At 36.5% G+C, this 21,579-nt stretch overlaps 2 non-coding genes across 2 annotated transcripts; both read right to left on the bottom strand.

The window, feature by feature from the left end:
• Window positions 1-5,952: 5,952 nt before the first annotated feature.
• LOC112732146 (small nucleolar RNA R71) lies at window positions 5,953-6,060 on the bottom strand. Its single transcript, XR_003167883.1, has one exon. It is a non-coding gene; the product is annotated as a small nucleolar RNA R71 (small nucleolar RNA).
• A 5,966-nt stretch (window positions 6,061-12,026) lies between these two features.
• Window positions 12,027-12,134, bottom strand: LOC112731618 (small nucleolar RNA R71). The gene has a single exon (XR_003167390.1). It is a non-coding gene; the product is annotated as a small nucleolar RNA R71 (small nucleolar RNA).
• Window positions 12,135-21,579: the final 9,445 nt, after the last annotated feature.

Below are 21,579 nucleotides of genomic sequence, written 5' to 3'. Positions count from 1 at the left end.
GGAGAGTTTGATAAACCACTATTTTATGGTTTATCTTGTACTCAATTGAGTGGTTTCATCAAGTCTTTGCACACTTATTCATACGAATTGCATGGTTTTATAATTCCTTCCTAGCTTTATTCTATGGTTGAAAACTTGCTTTCTAAGCCTTTAATTTGTGTATTTTAATTCCCCTTTATACCATTCGATACCGTGATCTGTGTGTTCAGTGTTCTCAGGCTTTATAAGGTAGGAATGGCTTAGAGGTTGGAGAAGAAGCTTGCAGAAATGGAAAAAGCACAAGAAATAAAGGAGACAACCAGCGAGCATCGACGCGCACAGTGACGCGTGCGCGTACTTGACGCGTACGCGTGGATTGGAATTCTGCAAGACGACGCGTGCGCATACTTGATGCGTACGCATGACATGCGCGATCTGCAGAAATCACAAAAAATGCAGGGGGCAATTTTGGGCCGAGTTTGGACCCAGTTTCTGGCCCAGAAACACAGACTAGAGTCAGGGATCGAGCAGAGACTCAGGACAGATTCTCTTTAGCGTAGTTTTAGTTTTAGATTTAGATCTTAGAGAGAAATTACCCTTCCTCTAGGTTTTCTTTTACATCCATAATTTTCTAGTTTTATGCTTTTGCTTTGGATATTGAGAAGAGTCATTACCTCCGTTGAAGTTATTATTCTAGTTTCTTTTATTATTCCCTTACTTTTTCATATTCTTAATCTTTGTTCAGAGTTACAATTGGATTGTTTTTGGAATTTATTAATGCAAAGGATTGCTTTTACTTTTAATTAATTTTCAGTTATTGTTTATCATGTCTTCCTTCTATTCCCTTTTTAATTCTGTGCAAGTAATTTTCATGTCAATGGAGTAGACTCCCAACTTGACTTGGGGGTTGATTAAATGGAGACCCTAGAGTTGGAATGCTCAAGTGATTAGTTAAATTGGAAGTTGTTGGCTAATTCTCTATTTACTAGCGCTAGACCTTCCCAAGGGAGAGGACTAGGATTTGCGAATAAGAGTTAGCTCAATCATTTGACTTTCCTTTATTTAGTAAGGGTTAACTAAGTGAAAATAACAACCTCTTTATACTATACTTGAGAGAATTCCAACAAGGATAGAACTTCCAATTAATCATTCCCCCAGTCAAGGCTTTTTATTCTGAATATATAAATCTCTTTTAATTTTCATTGCGTTAATTTACAATTATTTATTTCCTGTTATTCAACTCTCAAAAATTCTCGAAAAACTCCTGATTAATAAGATAGCATCATTTTGTCAACTCGTTGGGAGATGACCTGGGATTCATACTCCCAGTATTTTTATTCTAATTTTGTGACACCCTTTCTAAATTGATAAGCAGATTTTAGCTGGTTAAGAACTGTACTTACAGCGCTGTTCTTATATTATAAATTCTTAATCGGCCAATTTCTGCCCGCATCAATTTTTGGCGCCGTTGTTGGGGAGTTGCAATAGCGTGCTAAATTATTATTTGGTGTACATATTTTTAATTTTTGCATATTTTATTTTATTACCATGAGCTGTATGTTTCTTTCGTTGAATGACGCGTTCACTGCCTGATCCGAGCTTAGCCGCATTTGATTTTGAAATTGAAAGGACTCTTTCAAGTATTAGGCGAGCTCGGCGTAGGTTAGCCTCTGAGGGTGGTGAACTGGTTACTACCAATTCACCAGTCTCTTCTGAAGGCGAATCTGAAGCGCCATCTGAGGAAGAAACAAGCTCCTTTTCTACTAATTCGGTTGATTTACGTGCAGGTAATATGGCAGAACCCAGGAGAATTACTCTCCAGGAAGTTGGAGCCCCAGACTTTACTCTGTAACCGTATCAAGTACGTTGATGAGCGAATAATTTATATGCTTTTTGGCATTATTTTTACATAGTTTTTAGTATGATTTGGTTAGTTTTTAGTATATTTTTATTAGTTTTTAAATAAAAATCACATTTCTGGACTTTACTATGAGTTTGTGTGTTTTTCTGTGATTTCAGGTAATTTCTGGCTGAAATTGAGGACTTGAGCAAAAATATGATTCAGAGGCTGAAGAAGGACTGCAGATGCTGTTGGATTCTGACCTCTCTGCACTCAAAGTGGATTTTCTGGAGCTACAGAAACCCAAATGGCGCGCTCTCAATTGTGTTGAAAAGTAGACATCAAGGTCTTTCCAGCAATATATAATAGTCCATACTTTGCCTGAGTTTAGATGACGCAAACTGGCGTTCAACGCCAGCTTTCTGCCCTATTCTGGCGTTAAACGCCAGAAACAAGTTACAAAGCAGAGTTAAACGCCAGAAACAAGTTACAAACTGGCGTTCAAATCCAAGGAAGACCTCTACACGTGAAAGCTTCAACACTCAGCCCAAGCACACACCAAGTGGGCCCGGAAGTGGATTTCTGTATCATTTACTCATTTCTGTAAACCCTAGTAACTAGTTTAGTATAAATAGGACTTTTTACTATTGTATTTACATCTTTGGATTATCTTTTGATCATTTTTAGATCTCTAGACCTACGTGGGAGGCTGGCCACTCGGCCATGTCTACCCTATTTTCACTTATGTATTTTCAACGGTGGAGTTTCTACACCACATAGATTAAGGTGTGGAGCTCTGCTGTTCCTCATTAATTAATGCAAAGTACTACTATTTTTCTATTCAATTCAAGCTTATTCTTATTCTAAGATATTCATTCACACCCAAGAACATGATGAATGTGATGATTATGTGACGCTCATCACCATTCTCACTTATGAATGCGTGCCTGACAAACACTTCCGTTCTACATGAAAGCAAGCTTGAATGCAAATCTCTTAGCCTCCTGATTTACGATCAGAGTCTTTGTGGTATAGGCTAGAATTATTGGCAGCCATTCTTGAGATCCGGAAAGTCTAAACCATGTCTGTAGTATTCCGAGTAGGATCTGGGAAGGGATGGCTGTGACGAGCTTCAAACTCGCGAGTGCTGGGCATAGTAACAGACGCAAATGGATTACTGAATCCTATTCTAGCATGATCGAGAACCGACAGATGATTAGTCGTGCGGTGACAGCGCATTTGGACCATTTTCACTGAGAGGACGGGATGTAGCCATTGACAATGGTGATGCCCAATATACAGCTTGCCATAGAAAGGAGTATGAATGATTGGATGAAAGCAATAGGAAAGCAGAGGTTCAGAAGGAAAAAAAGCATCTCCATATGCTTATCTGAAATTCTCACCAATGAATTACATAAGTATTTCTATCCTATTTTATATTTTAATTATCTTTTAATTATTAAAACTCTATAACCATTTAAATCCGCTTGACTGAGATTTACAAGGTGACCATAGCTTGCTTCAAGCCGACAATCTCCGTGGGATCGACCCTTACTAACGTAAGGTTTATTACTTGGACAACCCAGTGCACTTGCTGGTTAGTTGTGCGAGATTGTGAAGAAGAACTAAGATTAAGAACGTGCGTATTAAGTTTTTAGCGTCGTTACCAAGGAATGAACGATCACGATTTTGTGCACCAAGTTTTTGGCGCCGTTGCCGGGGATTGTTTGAGTTTGGAGAATTGACGGTTCATCTTGTTGCTCAGATTAGGTAATTTTATTTTAATTTTAAGTTTTTGTTTTTATTCTTTTTATTTTCAAAAAATTTTCAAAAAAGAAAAATTTATAAATTATTCTATGTTCTTCAAAATTTTTAAGAAGGAATTCTAAAGTTTCTTCATGATCTGTTGAAGCCTGGCTGGCTGTCAAGTCATGTCTAATTTTTTGGACTGAGGCCTCCACTAATCATGGCAAGAGCCCTTGGACTCTCATCTAATCAGCTGTTATATACCTGATTTGTATCTGTTGAAGCTTGGCTGGCCATTGGCCATGTCTAGTATTTTGGACCGGAGCTTTCACTGAAAGCTTGGCTGGCTAGTAAGCCATGTCTAATTCCTGGACTGGAGCTTTAGACTAACATTGCATGATTCTTGGAATTCTCCTTAAAAAATATTTTGAAATACTTATTTTTCTTTTTTCAAATAATTTTCGAAAAATTCAAAATTTTTTTTAAAATCAATAAAACCAAAAATAATTTTGTGTTTCTTGTTTGAGTTTTGTGTCAATTTTTAAGTTTGGTGTCAATTGCATCTTGTTAATTTCATTAAAATTTTTGAAAACTCATGCATGATGTTCTTCATAATCTTCAAGTTGTTCTTGATGATTTGCTTTGTTTGATCTTTGCATTTTTATGTTTTGTGTCTTTCCTTGTTTTTCATATGCATTTTCAATTTGTTAATGTATAAAGTTTGAAAATCTCTAAGTTTGGTGTCTTGCATGTTTTTCTTTTCTTAAAAATTTTCAAAAATAAGTTCTTGGTGTTCATCTTGACATTCAAAGTGTTCTTGGTGTTCATCTTGACATTCATAGTGTTCTTGCATGTATCATTTGTTTTGATCCAAAATTTTCATGCGTTAAGTCTTTTTGATGTTTTTCTCTTGCATCATTAAAAATTCAAAAAAAAATCTTTCCCTTATTCTCTCATAAATTTTTGAAAATTTGAGTTGACTTTTTCAAAACTTTTTAAAATTTAGTTATTTCTTATGAGTCAAGTCAAATTTTCAATTTAAAAATTCTATCTTTTTCAAATCTTTTTCAAATATCAAATCTTTTTCATTTTTTCTTTCATAATTTCAAAATTTTCAAAATTTATTTTCAAAATCTTTTTCTTATTTCTATTTCATATTTTCGAAATTAATGCTATCAATTAATGTGATTGATTCAAAAAATTTTAAGTTTGTTACTTGCCTAGTAAGAAAGGTTCAATCTTTAAATTTTTGTTTCTTGTTAGTCAAGTAATCAACTTTAATTTTCAAAATCAAATCTTTTTAAAATTTTTTTTCAAATCTTTTCTCAAAATAAATTTCAATCACATCTTTTTCAAAATCAATTTCAAAATCTTTTCTAACCTCTTATCTTTTCAAAATTGATTTTCAAATCTTTTTCAATTAACCACTTAACTTTTTGTTTGATTTTAAAAATTTACTATTTCAATCATATCTCTTTCAAAACCACCTAACTACTTTTCTCTCTCTTATTTTCGAAAATTACTAACCCCTTTTTCAAAATTTGTTTTAATTAACTAATTGTCTTAAATTTTAATTTAATTTTCCATCTTAAATTTCGAATTTAAAAACAAAAAAATATTTTTCATTTTATTTTTAATTTTCGAATTTTCCTCTCTCTCATCTCCTTCTATTTATTTATCTACTAACACTTCTCTTCTACTCAAAAATTCGAACCAACTCTTCTCCTCTGTGTTCGAATTCTTATCTTTTCTTTCTTCCATCCTTCTCTTCTTATACTCATATAAGGAATATCTATACTGTGACATAGAGGATTCCATATTTTCTTTTCTGTTCTCTTCTTTTTCATATGAGCAGGAACAAGGATAAGAACATTCTTGTTGAAGCTGATCCTGAACCTGAAAGGACTCTGAAGAAGAAGCTAAGGAAAGCTAAAGCACAACTCTCTGGAGAAAATTTGACAGAAATTTTTGAAAAAGAAGTAGACATGGCTGAAAATAATAATAATGGTGGAGATGCAAGGAAGATGCTTGGTGACTTTGCTGCACCAAATTTCAACTTACATGGAAGAAGCATCTCAATCCCTGCCATTGGAGCAAACAATTTTGAGCTAAAGCCTCAATTAGTTTATCTGATGCAACAGAATTGCAAGTTTCATGGACTTCCATCAGAAGATCCTTTTCAGTTCTTAACTGAATTCTTGCAAATCTGTGATACCGTTAAGACCAATGGGGTTGATCCTGAGGTCTACAGGCTTATGCTTTTCCCATTTGCTGTAAGAGACAGAGCTAGAATATGGTTGGACTCTCAACCTAAAGATAGCCTGAACTCTTGGGATAAGCTGGTCACGACTTTCTTAGCCAAGTTCTTTCCTCCTCAAAAGCTTAGCAAGCTTAGAGTGGATGTTCAAACCTTCAAACAGAAAGAAGGTGAATCCCTCTATGAAGCTTGGGAGAGATACAAGCAACTGACCAAAAAGTGTCCTTCTGACATGCTTTCAGAATGGACCATCCTGGATATATTTTATGATGGTCTGTCTAAATTATCAAAGATGTCATTGGACCATTCTGCAGGTGGATCCATTCACCTAAAGAAAACGCATGCAGAAGCTTAGGAACTCATTGACATGGTTGCAAATAACCAGTTCATGTACACTTCTGAAAGGAATCCTGTGAGTAATGGGACGCCTCAGAGGAAGAGAGTTCTTGAAAATGATACTCTGAATGCCATATTGGCTCAGAATAAAATATTGACTCAGCAAGTCAATATGATTTCTCAGAGTCTGAATGAATTGCAAGCTGCATCCAACAGTACTAAAGAAGCATCTTATGAAGAAGAAGCTTATGATCCTGAGAACCCTATGGAAACACCTATAATCCCTCATGGAGAAATCATCCAAATTTCTCATAGAAGGATCAACAAAAGCCTCAACAAGGCTTTAATAATGGTGGAAGAAACAGGTTTAGCAATAGTAAGCCTTTTCCATCATCCTCTCTGCAACAGACAGAAAATTCTGAGCAGAATCCATCTAGCTTAGCAAATATAGTCTCTGATCTATCTAAGGCCACTTTAAGTTTTATGAATGAAACAAGGTCCTCCATTAGAAATTTGGAGGCACAAGTGGGCCAGCTGAGTAAAAGAGTCACTGAAACTCCTCCTAGTACTCTCCCAAGCAATACAGAAGAGAATCGAAAAAGAGAGTGCAAGGTCATAACCTTACTTGGTGTGGCCGAACCCAGAGAGGAGGAGAAGGACGTGAATCCTAGTGAGGAAGACCTCTTGGGACGTCCATTGACCTATAAGGAGTTTCCCTTTGAGGAACCAAAGGAATCTGAGACTCATCTAGAGACCATAGAGATTCCATTGAACCTTCTTTTACCATTCATGAGCTCTGATGACTATTCTTCCTCTGAAGAGGATGAAGACATCAGTGAAGAGCAGGTTGCTAAGTATCTAGGAACCATCATGAAGTATAATGCTAGTTTATTTGGTAATGATACTTGGGAGGATGAACCCCCTTGTTCACCAATGAACTGAGTGCATTGATAAGGCAGACATTGCCTCAGAAGAAACCGGATCCCGGAAAGTTCTTCATACCTTGTACCATAGGCACCATGACCTTTGAGGAGGCTCTGTGTGACCTTGGGTCAGGGATAAACCTCATGCCACTCTCTGTAATGGAGAAACTGGGAATCTTTGAGGTACAAGCTGCAAGAATCTCACTAGAGATGGCAGACAAATCAATGAAACAGGCTTATGGATTAGTAGAGCACTTGTTAGTAAAGATTGAAAGCCTTTACATCCCTGATGATTTCATAATCCTAGACACTGGGAAGGATGAAGATGAATCCATCATCCTTGGAAGACCCTTCCTAGCCACAGCAAAAGCTGTGATTGATGTGGACAGAGGAGAGTTGGTCCTTCAACTAAATGAGGACAACCTTGTGTTTAAAACTCAAGGATCTCCTTCTGTAACCATGGAGAGGAAGCATGAAAAGCTTCTCTCACTGCAGAGTCAACCAAAGTCCCCACAGTCAAACTCTAAGTTTGGTTTTGAACCCCCACATTCAAACTCTAAGTTTGGTGTTGGGAGGTCCCAACAATGCTCTGAATATCTGTGAGGCTCCATGAGAGCTCACTGTCAAGCTATTGACATTAAAGAAGCGCTTGTTGGGAGGCAACCCAATGTTATTTAACTATATTTAATTATTTTCCATTTCTATTTTATGTTTTTTTAGGTTGATGATCATGTGAAGTCACAAAAACTACTAAAAAATCAAAAACAGAATGAAAAATAGCATTAAAAATAGCTCACCCTGGAGGAAGAGCTTACTGGCGTTTAAACGCCAGTAAGAAGCATCAAACTGGCGTTTAACGCCAGAAAGAAGCATCAAGCTGGCGTTAAACACCAGAAACAAGCACCAGACTGGCGTTTAACGCCAGAACAGAGCATGGAAGTGGCGTTAAACGCCAGAAACAAGCAGCAAGCTGGCGTTTAACGCCAGACTTGCATTCTAAGGGCGTTTTGTACACCTACGTGGAGCAGGGATGTTAAATCCTTGACCCCTCTGGATCTGTGAACCCCACAGAATCCCCACCTATCCCACCTCTTCTTCTCTCCTCTTCACACCTTTTCATAACTCTCTTCCCCAAATACCCTTAACCACTCACATCCATCCACTCTTCCCCATAAACCCCACCTACCTCCAAAATTCAAATTCTTTTCCCTCCCAAATCCAACCCTAATGGCCGAAACCTACCCTCCCCCCACCCCTATATAAACCCCTTAACACTACTCCATTTTCACACAATACAACCACCACTTCTCCCCCTTGGCTAAATGCACCTTCTACCTCAATCTCCTCCATTTTCTTCTTCTTCTACTACTTCCTTTCTTCTTTTGCTCGGAGACGAGCAAACCTTTTAAGTTTGGTGTGGTAAAAGCATTGTTTTTTATTTTTCCATAACCATTAACGGCACCTAAGGCCGGAGAAACCTCTAGAAAGAGGAAAGGAAAGACAAAAGCTTCCACCTCCGAGTCATGGGAGATGTAGAAATTCATCTCAAGGATCCATAGCTCAGTAGTAGAGCATTTGACTGCACAACAAGAGAGCCCACTCATGGACCTCAACAAGAGCATGAGGAATTCCCTCACCAAGAAATCCCTGAGATACCTCGAGGGATACATTTTTCTCCAAACAACTATTGGGAGCAACTAAGGATAGGAGCACCAAAATCACTAGGGATGAAGCAACAAAGGCAAGGAAGAGACATAGAGGAGCTCAAGAGCACCATTGGTTCTTCAAGAAGAGGAAGACGCCACCCTCACTAAGGTGGACCCGTTCCTTAATCTCCTTGTTCTTATTTTCCTGTTTTTTGGTTTTTGAGCCTTATGTTTTATTTATGTTCGTGTCTTTACTATATGATCATTAGTGTTTAAGTATCTATGTCCTAAAGCTATGAATGTCCTATGAATCCATCACCTCTCTTAAATGAAAAATGTTTTAATCACAAAAGAACAAGAAGTACATGATTTCGAATTCATCCTTGAAACTAGTTTAATTATTTTGATGTGGTGACAATACTTTTTGTTTTCTGAATGAATACTTGAACAGTGCATATATCTTTTGAATCTGTTGTTTATGAATGTTAAAATTGTTGGCTCTTAGAAGAATGAGGAAAAAGGAGAAATGTTATTGATAATCTGAAAAATCATAAAATTGATTCTTGAAGCAAGAAAAAGCAGTGAATACAAAAGCTTGCGAAAAAAAAAGAAAAGAAAAATGGCGAAAAAAAAGAAAGAAAAAGAAAAAGCAAGCAGAAAAAGCCAAGAGCTCTTTAAACCAAAAGGCAAGAGCAAAAAGCCAGTAACCCTTTAAACTAAAAGGCAAAGGTAATAAAAAGGATCCAAGGCTTTGAGCATCAGTGGATAGGAGGGCCCAAAGGAATAAAATCCTGGCCTAAGCGGCTAAACCAAGCTGTCCCTAACCATGTGCTTGTGGCGTGAAGGTGTCAAGCCAAAAGCTTGAGACTGAGCATTTAAAGTCAAGGTCCAAAGCAAAAAAAAGAGTGTGCTTAAGAACCCTGGATACCTCTAACTGGGGACTCTAGCAAAGCTGAGTCACAATCTGAAAAGGTTCACTCAGTTATGTGTCTGTGGCATTTATGTATCTGGTGGTAATACTGAAAAACAAAGTGCTTAGGGCCACGGCCAAGACTCATAAAGTAGCTGTGTTCAAGAATCAACATACTGAACTAGAAGAATCAATAACACTATCTAAATTCTAAGTTCCTATAAATGCCAATCATTCTGAACTTCAATGAATTAAGTGAGATGCCAAAACTGTTCAGAGGCAAAAAAGCTACTAGTCCCGCTCATCTGATTGGAGCTAAGTTTCATTGATATTTGGAATTTATAGTATATTATCTTCTTTTTTATCCTATTTGATTTTCAGTTGCTTGGGGACAAGCAACAATTTAGGTTTGGTGTTATGATGAGCGGATAATTTATACGCTTTTTGGCATTGTTTTTACATAGTTTTTAGTATGATTTGATTAGTTTTTAGTATATTTTTATTAGTTTTTAATAAAAATCACATTTCTGGACTTTACTATGAGTTTGTGTGTTTTTTATGATTTCAGGTAATTTCTGGCTGAAATTGAGGGACTTGAGCAAAAATCTAATTCAGAGGCTGAAGAATGACTGCAGATGCTGTTGGATTCTGACCTCCCTGCACTCAAAGTAGATTTTCTGGAGCTACAGAAACCAAAATGGTGCGCTCTCAATTGCGTTGGAAAGTAGACATCCAGGGCTTTCCAGCAATATATAATAGTTTATACTTTGCTCGAGTTTAGACGATGCAAACTGGCGTTCAACGCCAGCTTTTTGCCCTATTCTGCCGTTAAACGCCAGAAACAAGTTGCAAAGCAGAGTTAAACGCCAGAAACAAGTTACAAACTGGCGTTCAAATCCAAGGAAGACCTCTACACGTGAAATCTTCAACGCTCAGCCCAAGCACACACCAAGTGGGCCCGGAAGTGGATTTCTGCATTATTTACTCATTTCTGTAAACCCTAGTAACTAGTTTAGTATAAATAGGACTTTTACCATTGTATTTACATCTTTGGATTATCTTTTAATCATTTCTAGATCTCTAGACCTCCGTGGGAGGCTGGCCACTCGGCCATGTCTACCCTATTTTTACTTATGTATTTTCAACGGTGGAGTTTCTACACCACATAGATTAAGGTGTGGAGCTCTGCTGTTCCTCATGAATTAATGCAAAGTACTACTGTTTTTCTATTCAATTCAAGATTATTCTTATTCTAAGATATTCATTCGCACCCAAGAACATGATGAGTGTGATGATTATGTGACGCTCATCACCATTCTCACTTATGAACGCGTGCCTGAGAAACACTTCCGTTCTACATGAAAGCAAGCTTGAATGCATATCTCTTAGCCTCCTGATTTATGATCAGAGTCTTCGTGGTATAGGCTAGAATTATTGGCAGCCATTCTTGAGATCCAGAAAGTCTAAACCTTGTCTGTGGTATTCCGAGTAGGATCTGGGAAGGGATGGCTGTGACGAGCTTCAAATTCGCAAGTGCTGGGCGTAGCGACAGACGCAAAAGGATTACTGAATCCTATTCTAGCATGATCGAGAACCGACAGATGATTAGCCGTGCAGTGACAGCGCATTTGGACCATTTTCACTGAGAGGACGGGATGTAGCCATTGACAACGGTGATGCCCAATATACAACTTGCCATGGAAAGGAGTATGAATGATTGGATGAAAGCAGTAGGAAAGTAGAGGTTCAGAAGGAACAAAAGCATCTCCATATGCTTATCTAAAACTTTCACCAATGAATTACATAAGTATTTCTATCTTATTTTATATTTTAATTATCTTTTAATTATTAAAACTCTATAACCATTTAAATCCGCCTGACTGAGATTTATAAGGTGACCATAGCTTGCTTCAAGCCGACAATCTCCGTGGGATCGACCCTTACTCACGTAAGGTTTATTACTTGGATGACCAGTACATTTGCTGGTTAGTTGTACGAGATTGTGAAGAAGAACTAAGATTAAGAACGTGCGTATTAAATTTTTAGCGCCGTTACCAAGGAATGAACGATCACGATTTCGTGCACCATGCGACACCCAAATCTGGCTGCAGATTTTGAACTGAAGACCGTGCTAATCAACTTGATGCCCAAGTTTTATGGCTTATCTGCTTAGGAACCTATCAAGCATCTCAGGGATTTTCAGACAGCCTGTTCTATTGTTAGGCATCATGGTGCAGATGAAACTTCTATTCTGCTAACCGCCTTCCCGTTTTCTCTTGAGGGAAAGGCGAGAGAGTGGTACTACACTCAACCTGAAGCGACCGTTACTAACTGGGATACACTCAGGAGAGAATTTTTGGAAAAATACTTTCCAGCTGAAGTTACAGATAGACTAAGAAAAGAGATCTCTTGCATTATTCAAGGCGAATCAGAGACACTTTATGAGTATTGGGAGCGCTTTAAGAATCTTCTGGACGCGTGCCCCCATCACATGATTGACAAGTTAGTATTGATCAGGTACTTCACTCAAGGCATGAAGCCTCGAGATAAGACTACATTGGATGGTGCAAGTAATGGTTCTCTAAAAAAGTACAAGACTGCAGATGAAGCGTGGCAATTGATCAGATGGAAAAGTACAGATGCTTCTTAGAAGTCTGGAGTGGGAGATGTATAAGACCCCAAAGTTCTTCTGGGTTGTGCATTCCTAATTGGGTCTATAGTGAACTCTTCTTGTTCCTGCATAAACAGACAACAAGCACGAAAGAAATGGGAGTCTCTATATCACAGTATAGAGGGCTCTTAGTGAGATACCAAAATTGAATTTTTAAAATTTAAAGTTTCAACAAGGATTTTGAAATTCAAAATTTGAATTTAAAACTGACAAAATATTGTTAAAATTTAAAATTTAAATTTTGAATTTCATAGTTAGAATAAGATAAAAGATTTGATTTTAAAAATTTGAACTTTAAAAAGGGAAAGTCAAAAGAAGATCTTGAAAATTAAATAAGGAAAGATAAGATTTGAAAAGATTTAAAAGATTGTGAAATTCAATTTTTTGAATTTTGAATTTTGAATTTTAAATGTTGAATTTTGAAAATTGAATTTGAATTAAGATAAGATAAAGTTTTGAAAAGATAAAAAAAGATAACTAATAAGACACCAAACTTAAAATTTGAAATTGGATTTTGAATAAGATAACAAGAAAATTTGAAATTTGAAATTTGGATTTTGAAAAATTTAAAAAGACAAACACTAAAAGACACCAAACTTAAAAATTTTTGAAATCAAACAAAGAAAAATACTGATGAGCGGATATTTTATACGCTTTTGGGCATTGTTTCCTTAGTATATTTAGTACATTTGTTTAAGTTTTATTATGTTTTAATAGGTTTTAGTGCAAAAAATACTTTTTGGATACTACTTTGAGTTTTTGTGATTTTCCTATAATTTTAGGTGATTTTTGGGTGATTCTGGCAAGTTTTGAAAAAGCCTGATTCAGAGACAGAGAAAGGACTGCAGATGCTATCAGATTTTGACCTTCGTGCATTCAAATGAGCATATCTGGAACTACAGAGGTTCAAATGATGTGCTTTTAACGGAATTGAAAATCTAACATCCGGGGCTTTCCAACAATATATAATGGTCCATACCTATCTTTGGAAATGATGGCCCAAAACGGGCGTTGAACGCCCATCTAACCCCCTGCCTGGCGTTTGGACGCCCCAGACGGACCAAGATGGTGTTTGGACGCCCAAAAGGGAGCAATGTCCAATGCCTCAAGAGGAGTCCAAGCACATGAATTCACCCCAAGCTCAGCCCAAACACTCACCAAGTGGGCCCAGAAGTGGATTTTCGCACCCTTTAGCTTAGATTATCACATTTTTGTGATTTTTAATTAATAGTAACATCTTTTAGGTCTAGTATTTGATTATAAATAAGAAACTTCCTTCCTCCTGAGGATCATGCCTCCCAGGAAGGGGAGAAGCACTGACACGTTACTACTATCATTTTCTGTAAGCTATGAGCAACTAAATCTCCTAGGTTAATGTTAGGAGTTCTGCTGATTCTCATGGATTAATAATATTACTATTTCTATTTCAATCTATGTTTGATTCCATTCTAATATGTATCTTCATTCTTCAAACTAATGAAATCGGGTGGAACCTGAGTATGACCCATTTTCTTCATTCACAAGCTTGATTATAAATCTCTTAGACGGCTAATCCACGACTTCGTTGGGGACATGGGAACATCTGTTCAGCCGAGGTACGGGGTGATTAGGGCCTTTGTGGTTTAGACTAGAATCATAAAGCTTCATTCTCTGATCCGGAAGATCCGACCTTGTCTGTGGCATTTTGAGTAGGATCACTAAGGATTGAATTGATAGAGTTTCACCCTCGTTCAGATTGGATGACCATTAGCACTGGCATGTGATCTGAAGCAGAGGAGATTAATGACCACTAGCCCCGGCGTTAATCACTTACAGTTTGCCATGGAATGATTCATCTATTATTGAAGTGGACAGTAAGAAAAGTTGATTAAAAAAGAAGAAGTGGTGCGCAAAATTGAACTCCGCACAATTTAACCGGCAAGTGCACTGGGTCATCCAAGTAATACCTCAGGTGAGTGAGGGTCGATCCCACAGAGATTGTTGGATTGAGCAAGCAATGGCTATCTTGTAAATCTTAGTCAGACGATTAGAAAAGTTAGTTGTTTGTTTAAAAGCATAAACGAAATAATAAGAACGATATACTAGATTAGTTTAAAAGCAATGATGGATAATTAGTTAAGGCTTCGGAGATGCGTATTCTTTCCGGATTAACTTTTCTTACTGTCTACTTCAAGTCTTCAACAATGAACGATTCATTCAATTGCAGCCGTAATTGACTAACTCATGTAGCATCCTCATCAAGTTAGTCTCTTCTGAACCATAGCATTCCACCATATCCGAGCAACTCATGTAGCATCCTCATCAAGTTAACTGATGGCTTCCCACCATAGTCGAAGGTGAAGACCTAAGAAATCCACTCCCCTTCGTGATCCTACTCAAAACGCCATAAACAAGGTCGGATCTTCCAAATCAGCGAACGTTGCTTCTCATACTCTAGCCTTGATGCCACAGAAACCTCAGTAACCCACGGTCAATGGAATTATATGTCACATATCCAAAGTCGCCCAGGCACGCTTTTGGAATCCTCAATGCATTCTCTAGCTTTTGGTTCAATGCTATCCGGGCAGGACTCACATGGAACCCATGTAGAACAAGGATGATTGTCACGGGTCATCCTCAATTCATGAGACGAAGAACGAAATTGCACAAGAGAATAGAATCACACGCATATTGAAATAGAACAGTAATATTATTAATCCATGAGAATCAACAGAGCTCCTAACCCTAACTTAGGAGGTTTAGTTGCTCATGCTTTTACAGAAAATAGTGTAATGTTCGAATGGAGGAGGAAGAAGATCATAAACATGGGTGATCTCCTCCTTAAATACTAATCTAATGACTAAGAATTACAAAAAATAAGATAGACTAGGTTGATAGTGCGAAAATCCACTTCTTGGGCCCACCTTGCTTCCCTTTTGGGCGTTGGATGCCAGCTACTCCCTTTTGGGCGTCCAACGCCAGGAATGGGGTTGGTAGCTGGCGTTGAACGCCAGTTTTAGACCTTCAATTCTAGAGATAAGTATGAACTACTAATATTTCGGGAAAGCCCTGGATGTTAGCTTTCCAATGCCATTGAGAGCGCGCCATTTGGACTTCTGTAGCACCAGAAATGCTCCTTCAAGTGCATGGAGGTCAGAATCTAACAGCATCTGCAGTCCTTTCTCTGTCTCTGAATCAGACTTTTCCAAAACTCCTCAATTTTAGTCAGAATTTACCTGAAATCATCATAAAACACAACAACTCAAAGTAGAATCCAAAAATATAAATTTTTCAGTAACACCTATGAAAACATAATAAAACTTGAACAATACATAACTAAAATGATATAAAAATGATGCCAAAAAGCGTATAAAATATCCGCGCATCAAGAAGCATCTCCGAAGTCTCAACCGATTTCTTATCACTGTTTTCACACCAATTCGGTAATTATTTCCTTATTCTTTTTTTATGCGTTTTTCACAACCACTATCTTTTCTATCCGCCTGACTAAGATTTACAAGATAGCCATTGCTTGTTCAATCCAACAATCTCCGTGGAATTCGACCCTCACACACCTGAGGTATTACTTGGACGACCCGGTGCACTTGCCAGTTTATCTGTGCGAAGTTTACAGAGTTCAATTTTGCGCACCAAATACCAAGAACAATTCGGACACAAGGAAGAGCAATCAAGAACACTTTTCAAAAATTTCAAGAAAGGAAGAACCAAAAAGACACCAAACTTAAAAATTGACACAAGACTCAAACAAAAGAAAAGGTCTTTGAAAAAGAAACAAGAAAGTTCGAAAAAGTTAAACAAGAAACAAAGACACAATAAACACAAACAAAAGAAAAAGAGGTAAAAAATACCTGATCTAAGGAACAAGACAATCGTTAGTTTCTCAATCTCGAACAATCCCTGACAATGGCGCCAAAAACTTGGTGAGTGAAATTTAGGACTCCGCACAACTTAACCGGCAATTGCACTAGGTCATCCAAGTAATACCTTAGGTGAGTGAGGGTCGATCCGACGAGGATTGCTGGACTGAACAAGCAGTGGTTATCCTACAGATCTTAGTCAGGCGAATAGAAAGTTGATTTGTTGTTGTTGAATATGCCTTTTCTTTCTGGATTAACTTTTCTTACTGTCTATTCTAATAATGAATGATTCATTCCATGGCAAGTTGTAAGTGATTAATGCCACGCTAATGGTCATTAATCTCATCTGATCCAGATCAAATGCCACGTTAATGGTCATTCAATCTGAACGAGGGTAAAGCTCTAGCAATTCAATCTCTGGTGATCCTACTCAAAATGCCATAGACAAGGTCAAATCTTCTAGATCAGAGAATGAAGCCAAGACTTATGATTCTAGCTTATACCATAAAGGCCCCAATCGCCTCAGATCTCTGTTGAACAGATGTTCCCATGTCCCCAACGAGATTGTGGATTAGCCGTCTAAGAGATGTAATCTCAAGCCTGTAGTTCAATGCTATCCCTCTCAAGACTCGTAAAAACTCATGTAGAACAAGGGGTCATATGCTAGTTCTACCCCAAATTCATAAGGATTGAAGAACGAAAATACATCTTAGAATTGAATCAAACATATATTGAAATAGAATCAGTAATATTATTAATCCATGAGAATCAACAGAGCTTCTAACCTTAACCTAGGAGGTTTAGTGACTCATGCTTTACAATGTAATTCGAAAGTAATGCAAGAAGATGAGGAAGAAGATCCTAAACATGGGTGTTCTTCTGGTCCCACTTTGGTTGAGTGTTTTGGGCTGAGCTTGGCGTCCAACTTGAGGAATGGGCATTGAACGCCCATTACTGGGTTGTCCACACAGCCTTATGCTCCTTTGGTGGCGTTGAATGCCAAGTTTGGGCGTTCAACGCTAGCTTTGGTCCTTGTGGGGCGTTGAATGCCAGAAAGGGGATAGTTTGGGCGTTCAACGCCCAATATGAGCTGTCCCTTCCAAAAAAAAAGTATAGACCATTATATATTTCTGAAAATCCCTAGAAGTTAGCTTCTTAACACCATTGAGAACACGTCATTTGAACTTTTTTGCTCCAAAAATGCTGGTTTGAATGCATGGAGGTCAGGATCTAACAACATCTATACTCCGTTCTTTCCTTCTGAATCAGACTTTGCCAAAACTTGTCAATTTCAGCCAGAAATTACTTGAAATCGTAACAAAATTACAAAAAATCAAAGTAGCATCTAAAAAGTGAATTTTGCACTAAAACCTACTAAAATTAATTAAACTTAATGAAATATACTGAAAACACTAAGAAAACAACGGCAAAAAGCTCGGTGTGCAAAATGGAAATTCTGACTCTTAACAGCTTTTTGGTTTTCCTGCATTACCCGCGTACACCTACCCCTGTATACGCGGTTGTGTGTTTCTGTTTGGTGTACATACTGATGAGCGGATATTTTATACGCTTTTTGACATCATTTTCATATAGTTTTTAGTAATTTTTATTTAGTTTTTATTAAGTTTTTATAGGTTTTAGGGTTAAATTTATATTTTTGGATTCTACAATGAGTTTTTGTGTTTTTGGACAATTTCAGGTATTTTCTGGCTGAAATTGAGGAGCTGGAGTAAAAGTCTAATTCAGAGACAGAGAAAGCATTGCAGATGCTGTCCACATCTGGCCTACCTGCATTCGGAAGAGCTTTTCTGGAGCTACAGAAGTCCAAATAGAGCGCTCTCAATGGCTATGGAAAGCTGAATTCCAGCGTTTTCCAGCAATATATAATAGTCCATACTTTGCTTCGGATTAGAAGGCCCAAAACTAGCGTCCAATGTCAGCCTCTTGCCCCATTCCAGGTGTCCACACTACAAGAAAAATATCCATTCAGGTACACTTGAAAAGTGTAGCTAAAAGTGAAAAAAATGATGCCTTAGGCTATGGCTACGCTTTCTGGGCTACGGCTACGTTTTTTGGGATTATTCTTATTCGGCCGTTGCCTATTCTCAAAGGCTACGCTTTTTTGCACCAAGGGCTACGCTTTTGGCATTTGGGAATAGGGTGCGCTTTTCAAATGATGCTTTCCAGGACCAAAGACTAGGCTTTTTAGCTTCCATTTTTACCAGAATAGGCTACGCTTTTCAACGCTACTGCGTCACCTGTAAAGCGTAGCCACATTGTAAACTATATAGCTACTCTATATAAGTGTAGCATTAGGTCTCTCATTGTTTTTTTTTTAATTTTCTATATACATATATATATATATATATATATATATATATATATATATATATATATATATTCTAATAATTTTTTTCTATAACCTAATATTTAATAATATGATTATATATAATCGTGCATTTTTTAATTAAATTAGTCAAATATAAAATAAAAATAAATACACAATAATACTATATAATATTCTTCAAATACTAAAAATTATGCTTAAACAAATATATTTATAATGAACCAAAAGTATTAGAATGATTATAATTTTGAATATTCATACATCTTATATTAAAATAAAAAAATAAGTAAAATTAAATTAGCTTCTACAAAATGAATAGAGTTATTCCTTAGCACATCTATAATACGCTGCCGTTTATATAATTGTAAACAATTAGCAACAAAAGTCTTCGTAAACAGAAATATACTAATCCAAGAACTTAGGCTCTCTATCAATTAGTTCTTCCTTTGTCTCTCTAGCATTAGCCTTCCACAAATATACTCATTGCTATCTATCTGAAAACAAAATAAAAAGACACTTAGCATAAAGAAATGTGCCATTTTGTACCAAACCACAAGGGTTCTTAAATCAAAGTCATGAATTTTAGGTACTTGGCAGTGTAAAATCAATTGCAGAAAACAAATGTTGTACAAATATAGAGCAACACCATGCACTTTTTCACCAAACAGAAACTGAAAATAGAGATAATAAAATAGAAGCTTATGCAACTTGATTCCTTAATTTGAAAGCATGATAAGGAGTGAAGCAAAAGACAGATACTAATCAGCAAGATTGACAAACTTGACAAAGGCATTAAAATAAATGAGCACTAAATTTTAGCAATAATAATTATTTATACTCTAACTATATCAAAATTGCAAATCACGCAGAAATCAAATTTAGGTACCTCGTGGGAACCATGTGAGCAATAAGGCAGCATATTAGAGGAAAATAATCCCCAAAGTCACTTTAGTATGAACCATTGTGCCAATAAAATGATGTGAATTATAATACCATTTATAGGTAGTGCTTTCTCTATAGTACATTGACCTTTTTATTATTAACTGACAAGTAATAAACAAGTGCCATCCTTGAATCCTAATAAATTAGTTAATCTTAAAATATTTGTCCACACTGCATTTTCTTTCTTGTAAATCAAACATTGAAATGAGCGAGCCTATGACATATTTGTTAAAACAAAAATTTAGTCATGAATATTTATCTACATCTATAATCAAAATCACAATCACAATCACAATCACAATCACAAATAAATAAATTGTTGAACAAGAATATAATGCATTCTTGACTCAGGTATGACAATATTTTATCCATTCAATTACCTTATAAACTGATCCAAAACCACATGTCCCTAGTATATTGTCACTTGAAAAATTACTTGTTCTAAGAGTAATTGTGCACATATCAAATAAGGGCAATTCTAGATCTTCCTCATAATGCTGACTATTTATTGCACCTGATTTCCTTTCTTCTTTTATCTTTCCTGCAAAGTAGCACGTCATGTGTAAAAGAAAAGAGAAATCAAAATGTGTAACAAGCTCAGTGTTCCATGCTATATTATAAGTTTATAACTTCTGCTCTTCCCAATAACTACCAACATTATTTTCTACCATTATACTGATTAATAGTACTTAGTTCTCTATTTGAAAACGCTTTTATTTTGGGATAATGCCTATTACAAATTAACCACATTTCAAGGGGGAGGTATAAAGAAACCAAAAGGGCCAAGATATTCTGTTGTGACAAAATTTAAGCTTCCTGGACATATGTTAAGGTTATCCTCATATGTAAATAACAAACTTAGAATAATATATACAAGAATCCACATAATGGGAATTACTTAATTACATTTCAGATGCTTCTTCCATCTATAGATAAAGACCAAGCATAGGATCAAAATTCCAAAAGACAACACACATCTTACAGTAATGATAATCTTTTACTTCTGTTTCTTATACTTCTGTGATATGTTTTGTTCAATAGCTTCTGCGAAATATTCATTTAAAAAAAATGGAAAACCAGAGAAAATGGTGAGAAATGACAGAATATGAAACATATATGAAAGGAAACAAAATTCCAAATTGAGAGAGTATAGTACCTACATATTTTCCTGCCATCCTTATATAAATATCTTCATCAGATGCACTCAACACTTTCGTGCATTTGCAGTTGGTGTTTAAAATAATGTAACTTCTGAGAACATAGAAAAGGATCAGCAACTCATTTATATGGTGTTTTGTAAAATGTAAATTGTAGCATCATACTGAAAGTCAATAGCAAATCTTCTATTTTGTTTTTTAATTGATATCAAAATTCAAGAAAGAGAATGACATATAGTAAGCATAAGAAGCAAAAATACAATGGGAAAGAGCTACTTATCATGCACATATTTTTACTATTGATTTTAAATTTCAAACAAAATCAGCAAACACATACAACTATTGCTACACTTATGAACCATACTTATCTTCAAAAAATGAGAAAGAGCTATAATAGGGGACTGAACCGACCACTTAGAATTTAGAAACATGCAAGATTATAGCTCTTGAATCAAATTCCTTCCTATCAAGTTCTACAAGTATAACAATATGCACTGCTTTCGTTATTGGATCATGTCATCAAATCAATTCTCAATGAATTAAGCAACAAACTTGCAGCTTACCTTATAATAGCTCGACTGAGTCTGATCACCCGTTTGGTAAGAAAGTGGGTTATCACTGCAAAAAAGCAATCTTTGTTGTTGAAAAATATAGAACTCCCATTACTGGAGCAGTCTCAGAAATTTGCCTGAAGATCTTCTCATAAGCACCTTCTGCAAGAACCTTTGTACTCTGATCAATCCTCCCAACAACAGCATCAGCAAAACTGCTAGGACCAGTCTTCACTATTTCAAATAAAGTCAACACAAGTATACATACACACACATCAATATAACTATATAAGCTTCACATAGTAAGACAACGACTGTACCAACCACTCTAGCAGTTACATGTGTCTCTTGTCCTTCTGGCATCAGTTTAGCTAGCCCGAAATCAGATATCTTTTTAGAAAGGGAAAAAAATGTAAA

The sequence above is a fragment of the Arachis hypogaea genome, chromosome 12 (genome assembly GCF_003086295.3).
Source record: "Arachis hypogaea cultivar Tifrunner chromosome 12, arahy.Tifrunner.gnm2.J5K5, whole genome shotgun sequence".
Taxonomy (NCBI): Eukaryota; Viridiplantae; Streptophyta; class Magnoliopsida; order Fabales; family Fabaceae; genus Arachis; species Arachis hypogaea.
This window is presented reverse-complemented; position numbering and strand designations above follow the sequence as displayed.